We start from the raw sequence: 6,322 nt of genomic DNA on the forward strand, positions 1-6,322 counted from the left end.
ATACATCAGCTTATTCACAACTCTCTTGGGAAAGAATAAAAACAAATGAAGGGCTGACCTCCGTTTAAACATTGTACTGCTCAGAATAGCTCTACTTAGGAAGTAAATTAAAGGAGAAGAAATCAAATCATTTAATGTTGCAATGTTTTTGATTGGGGAAAAGTGGTCAAAGCTGTTGGCCAAAATATTTTTAAACTATTGGTATATTTTCTTTATCCTTTCCTGTTTATCTCAAACACAAGTTTTATGCAAATAAAAATATTTTCTCTCTGCTTTCTGCCATTTTCAGGTGTTGAAAGTAATTGAAGTATGAAGAGGACATAATATCAAGCAGAGTCATTTAGTGACTATAACCTTTACCGCCTGAGAATTGTAGAATTATAACTTTTTAAATGTATAAATTATACCTGGCCTGTACAGCTGTTTCCTACCCCACTCTTCTTGTAAACTCTGCTGCTTCCCAACTCAACTAGAGTGCAATTTTGGCGTCTTAGGAGGAAAAACATGACAGTTTACAACTGTGGCCCTATTTATTACACAGTTTGTCTTTTGTGTCTTTAATTTAGTTTTCACTGTGCCAAGCAAACTGTACCATATAGGATTGTGCTTTTTGTACTTGTTTTTGTGTGTATGTGTGCGTTTATTTTTTAATCTCAGTTTAAAATTACCTAGCTGCTACTGCTTCTTGTTTTTCTTATTAAAGTGTCTTCCTTATTTTAGGGAAAATGGAACATTTAGATTAAATGTCTTAAATTTTACCACTTACGACACTACATGCCCACAAAATGTATCAGGTCAGTACTGTACTTCAAAATCCCTTGAAATGATTTCAGAGTCAAAATTATTTGTATCGTCTCTGAAATTTGCTTCTGAAAACTACTGTATGTGCACTGAAACCTTAAAGTAGGCACTTGAGACTGAACAAGGCTACGTAATTATCTCATGAAATGCCTGTTGCTGAATTTTCTTGAATAGACATATTTCACAGTTATCAAAAGCAAGTCTCAGTTTAAGAGAGAGTTTGGAAAAGGAATTACATTTCTCTTTCTCTTCTTCCCAATTCTATAATCAGCATAGCTTGATGGAATGAAAATACCCTGCTTCATTCTGGTGAGCCTGCTAGTTAACATAAGAATTGGATTAATTTGTCCCCTTAATATAGTGAAATGATTTAAGATATTATAGGATTAAACATACTTTTGTATTGTTAGTACTGTATTGGTTGATCTAAATTTATAGCCTGTGGTAATTGAGGAAAAAGATGGAAGAACAGAAAAAATATATGGTGACTTTATAAATAAGTAAGTAAATTTTGGTCTGAAATCCCTGAGTTGTTTTTAACCCACTACACTAAGTCATACACTATAATTTATTTGTTATTCAGCCTAGAAATAGTAAGTTGTTTGCAAGTCACTAATAATCCTCAATTTTGTTGGCTATCGCCCATAATTTTGTAATTAGTACTGAGTGTACCTGTTTTTGCCACTTCTTCCTCAGATGATTAAACTAAATCAACAGTTTGTTTTAGAGAGCTATAAAAGCAATAGGGAAAGAGATTTCAATATTTGCTTCATCAATGGGGGGAAGGTGACTGCAACTGTGTTAGCAGAAATTTGCGGAGAATGGGGATTTAAGGTTCTCGGTAGAGAAACTTGGAAAGTTCTGTGTTAGGATCTGGCTGGCAGAATTAACTTTTTGAAAAAGTTTTATACACAGATATTTGTAATAAATTTGGAGCCATAGTCAGAAGACTCAGATCATAATTGGCTTATTTTTCTATTTCCTTAACTTGTAATTTCCACTTTTGTATAATTTTCATTTAAAAGATAAATTTATTTATTTATTTTTTTAACAGTCAAATTTTTGCTGTTGTAGTCTGCAACCTTTAAAATGATTGTGTTGCTTTTAGAATTGATCAAAACAAACACTCCAAAAATTGAGATAAAACCTTGGTGTGGCAAGATTAAAGTAATGTAATTAACTTTTTAAAAAGTGCTACAGCTATTACGGTGATAGTTTTCTAAGTGGAGAAATATTTGGCTGCATTCACATAGACATTTATATTTTGTTTTCAAATGAGAAGTTGCTTCTTTGGCAATATTCATAAATGAAGCAGAATTTCTTTTTCTCTTGTCTGAATATGGTAGTTTCACTCTTACTAGATGTATCACGGGTATTGGTGCTGTGTAATAATAAATTGTAACTAGCATGTGGTTCAGAATACACATTGTTAACTTTTTTTTTTTTTTTAAATATCTCTGATTCTTTTCTATTTATAATTTCAAACTTTCACAAAGTGTACCAAGAATTTCATGAATTTGTTTTCAGTGAACTCTTTTTGCTATGGTAGGTCATTAAACACAGCTTTTACTCTTACAAGTGAAAATTTCTGATCATCTACGACATTGGCACTTATTTCAGTTTGCGATGTCTTTTTTTTTTTTTGGACTGAATATATTAACGTTCCTCTGAATGGTATTGATAAATGGTTCAGAAGAGAAACTCAGTGAAATAAAAGTAATATTTATTCATGGTGATCAATTAAATTATTTGCCTAACTTAAGAAAACTACTGTGCATAACTCAATTTGACATGAGGTGATAGAAGAGTCTGAGTCTACCTGTGGAATATGTTGGTTTATTTTCAGTGCTTTGAAGATACATTCAAAGATAATTGGTTTGGGAAGACGCCATATAATTTTAAGTTTTATTTTAACCTGCATGCTGTAAATGTGTTTTATGTTTAAATAAAGAGGAACTTTTTTTTGAAATGTAATGACTTTCTTAAAACTTATTTGAAGAAGCATTAGGGTGATTTTATATGACTCAGTAGCTTCTGTCTTGACATAATAATGACTAATGTCATTATATTCATGTATGTTTTGTTTCTTAATGTATTGTGCATTCTTTGGACAACAGGTATTAAATATGTAGGCTGAAGGATTAAGAGCTAGAAATGAATTATCAGTCTTACCATGTTACTTCAGTGTAGTTTACCTGGTTCTGTTCATCTGAACCTGACTTATTAACCTATATAAGAAATGTTAAAGTTTGTTTTTCAGTACTTCTTCAATGTTTATTCAGGTCTAGCTGGAGAAAACTAAAGAAAGACTGTTCCTAAATTTTATTGGCAATTGGGCTTTTTACCTTAAAATTATTTATTACAGAAATTTTTAATCATATAAAAGCTATAAAAGCAGACAGTAAGTAATGAACTCCAAGTACCTATCAATTTCAACAATTACCAACCCATGGCTAATCTTGTTTCATCCATAACCCCACTTGTTTGCACACACACCCCATATTATTGAAGCAATCCTAGATATATGTTTTTATTCAAAATATTTCAGTGTGTAAATACAGACTCCTTAAAACACATACCAAAATACCATTATCACCAAAAAATTAATAATTTCCTAAACAAAATCTCAATTTTTGTAAATAATTTGTTTGGCTCATGATCCAATTTAAATCCATATATTACAGTGGAGCTCCCCCCACCCCATCTATCTCACTTATTTCCCTGCAATTAATGAAGAAAACAGATTTGTCCTGTAGTTTCCCATATTTTCCTGATTGCATTCCTTTGATATCTTAACATACTCTGTCCTTTTGGTATTTCCGTAAATTTATTTTTGGATCCACAAATTTAATCAGATCCAGATCTTTGCTTCGTTTTGTTGGAGGGGGCAGCATTACCTAATAGGTGGTGGTATTCCTCCATCAGGTGGCACATAATATCTAGTTGTCTCTCGCTGGGTTAGCCACCATTGATGTTACAGAATACCTAGATCCATCAATTAAGGTTACAGAATGGCAATATTCCAATTATGTCATTCCTTCATTTGTTAGCTACAATAGAGAAATTTGCCCTCACCAACTATTTGGTGTCATAGTAGTATAGTTTATACAGGAAAAACGGGACAAATGCTTGATTTTTTCCATTTGCAAGTTTCAAAATGAGTTGCTTCCCTGCTATCTTCCAGTGGTGATGGGTTGTGCATTTTTCTCCTTGTTTTTGTTTTTTATTATTTGGATATTTTAAGTGTTCTCTGTGAGCTTTCAAGTTATTTTTTTTCTTTCCTGGAGAAGTTTAAATGGAAACAGAATTTTAATAAGGTTTATCAGCCCAGCCCGGTGGCTCAGGTGGAGCACTGTGCTCCTAACGCAAAGGTTGCTGGTTTGATTCCCACATGGGCCAGTGAGCTGCGCCCTCTACAGCTAAGATTGTGAACAACGGCTCTCCCTGGAGCTTGCTGGGCTGCCATCAGCAGCCCGAGGTTGGCGTGAGCTGCCGCTGGCTACTGAGTATTGCTGCAGGCTACCATGTGAAGCCACTGGCAGCCGACGAGAGCTGCTGTGAGCAGCTAACTGACAACTGGTGACCGACTGCCTCAGCCGGAGGGAGCACAAGGCTCATAATAACCAGCATGGGCCAGGGAGCTGTGTCCTACACCACTAGACTGAGAAACAACGGCTTGAACGAGTGGGTAGGGGGGAGGGATAATATAAGCAGGGCCCCCAGTGCGCTAGCTCCTAAATTGAACTGCGCCAGTGTGACGTGGGATGACCAGATGTCCAGATCTCTTCACACTGTTACAACAGGGCAGAAGAGTTAACATGGCCCTGGGGCACAATTGTACACATGTATTGTCTGCTACATGTGAATGAACTGCTTTTGGTCCTCTTGTAATCTGAAAAGAGCGTATTATTTACTATTTTGGCTGGCGGTGTGAAAAGGGAGTGCATAGCAGTCACACAGGCTTCTGTTTGGTCTCAAGGTCAACCTATATCCCATAGGCCAAAGATGCATGTGGGGAGTCATTACAGTGACTAAGTATGTCAGTCTAGTTATAGGTACAGAGACAGAGAAGTGACCACCAGATGGGTCCACAGAGCATGTGTAGTTTTAATGTGAGCACTTATTACATACACATTTATAACGAGGTCAGCACTCCATTTATTAGTGTATCCCCCATAGTGATGCTTCAGATCCTTGGGTATCAATGTCTACTTAGACCTTGTGTCCACAGACCTCCCATAGAATATCTGGGTGTCCCCCTTTCTCCTGAGTATAAGGCCATAATTACTTTTGGGGCAGGACCAGGGGAATTGTTAAAAAAAAGTCTGTACTTGCTTTGTTGCAAGGAACTTCCTCCTGGGGACTCAACATGTTCAGTGTGGTTTGGGTTGGAAAACTGGCTCAGGTAACGGCAAGGAATTGTGACTTTTTACATTAGGGCAACTGCCCTCAGCTTCTTTGTCTTCCATCACTGATATCCTGATGGTAAATGCTGAACAGTGGTGTTGGCTGCCCATCTATCCATGTGGCCCCTACATGTGCTGTGCTCGGTTAGTCATCTCCATAACTGTGAGTCCAGTCTCTGGCTGCCGTTCCAGCCCTGCAGCATATCATGATAATGATGTCCACCTTGCCTTCATTGGAGGGGGCTAGAATTTTATCTCCTTTGCTGTGGGCAAATCTAGTTCTAGAACAGCCTTATCTACCATCAGCCCTGCCTTACAGAAGAGAGCCACCGTGGAATTTTTACCTTAACCTAGTGCTCGAGGTTAACATCACCAGTGATATATGTGGATATCATGTACCCCAAATATGTGGTGAGGGCATCTCACCACTGTTATTCCCAGAAACCCATAACCCCAGTCTAATGAGGAAAACAGACAAACAATTAGAGGGACATTGTACAAAATGCCTGACCAGTACTCTTCCAAAATGTCAAGTTCATGAAAAATAAGGAAAAACAAACAGTCAAATTAGAGGAGACTTAAGGAGACATGACAGCTAAATGCAATGTGGGATCTTAATTGGATCATGGAACAATAAAGACAGTGGAAAAACACTCTGTCAATAGTAATGTAAGTTAACGTCTTAGTTTTGACAAAAGTACAATGATAAAGTAAGATGTTAATGTTAGCATAAGGGTAGTCCCTGCATTACTTTTGCAATTTTTTTGTAAATCTAAAATTATTCCAAAATAAACGGTTTGTTTAATAATTTATAAAGCATAAAGTCTCAACAACAGAGAACTTAACAGCAATAATGTTTTGGAAAAATGAAAGCAAAACTTAGCAGACCTGAGAAAACTGACTCAGCAAACAGTGGGGAATGCCAAGAAGCAACCCAAAATCCCCCCAGAAAATCCCCTAATGTTCATGACTGTGACATCAGGTACCTCTGGAAGTTGGAGTGAAATGGGCTGAACATAGGATTAGTTGACAATCTATTAGGACTTTCAGTTTAACCCCCAGATAACCTCTTCAGTGTTGCACAGCTTGGCAGCTGCTTCTCCAACATCCTACCC

At 36.6% G+C, this 6,322-nt stretch overlaps 1 protein-coding gene across 1 annotated transcript in view; it reads left to right on the top strand.

The window, feature by feature from the left end:
- KIF5B (kinesin family member 5B) overlaps positions 1 to 2,770 on the top strand; it is a 39,848-nt gene extending 37,078 nt beyond the window's left edge. The window contains exon 26 of the mRNA XM_019731491.2: positions 290 to 2,770. The gene's annotated coding sequence lies outside the window, so the exon portion shown is untranslated. The remainder of the gene's footprint in view (positions 1 to 289) is intronic.
- The last annotated feature ends 3,552 nt before the right edge of the window (positions 2,771 to 6,322 follow it).

Source organism: Rhinolophus sinicus, linkage group LG02 (assembly GCF_036562045.2).
Source record: "Rhinolophus sinicus isolate RSC01 linkage group LG02, ASM3656204v1, whole genome shotgun sequence".
NCBI classification, from domain to species: Eukaryota; Metazoa; Chordata; class Mammalia; order Chiroptera; family Rhinolophidae; genus Rhinolophus; species Rhinolophus sinicus.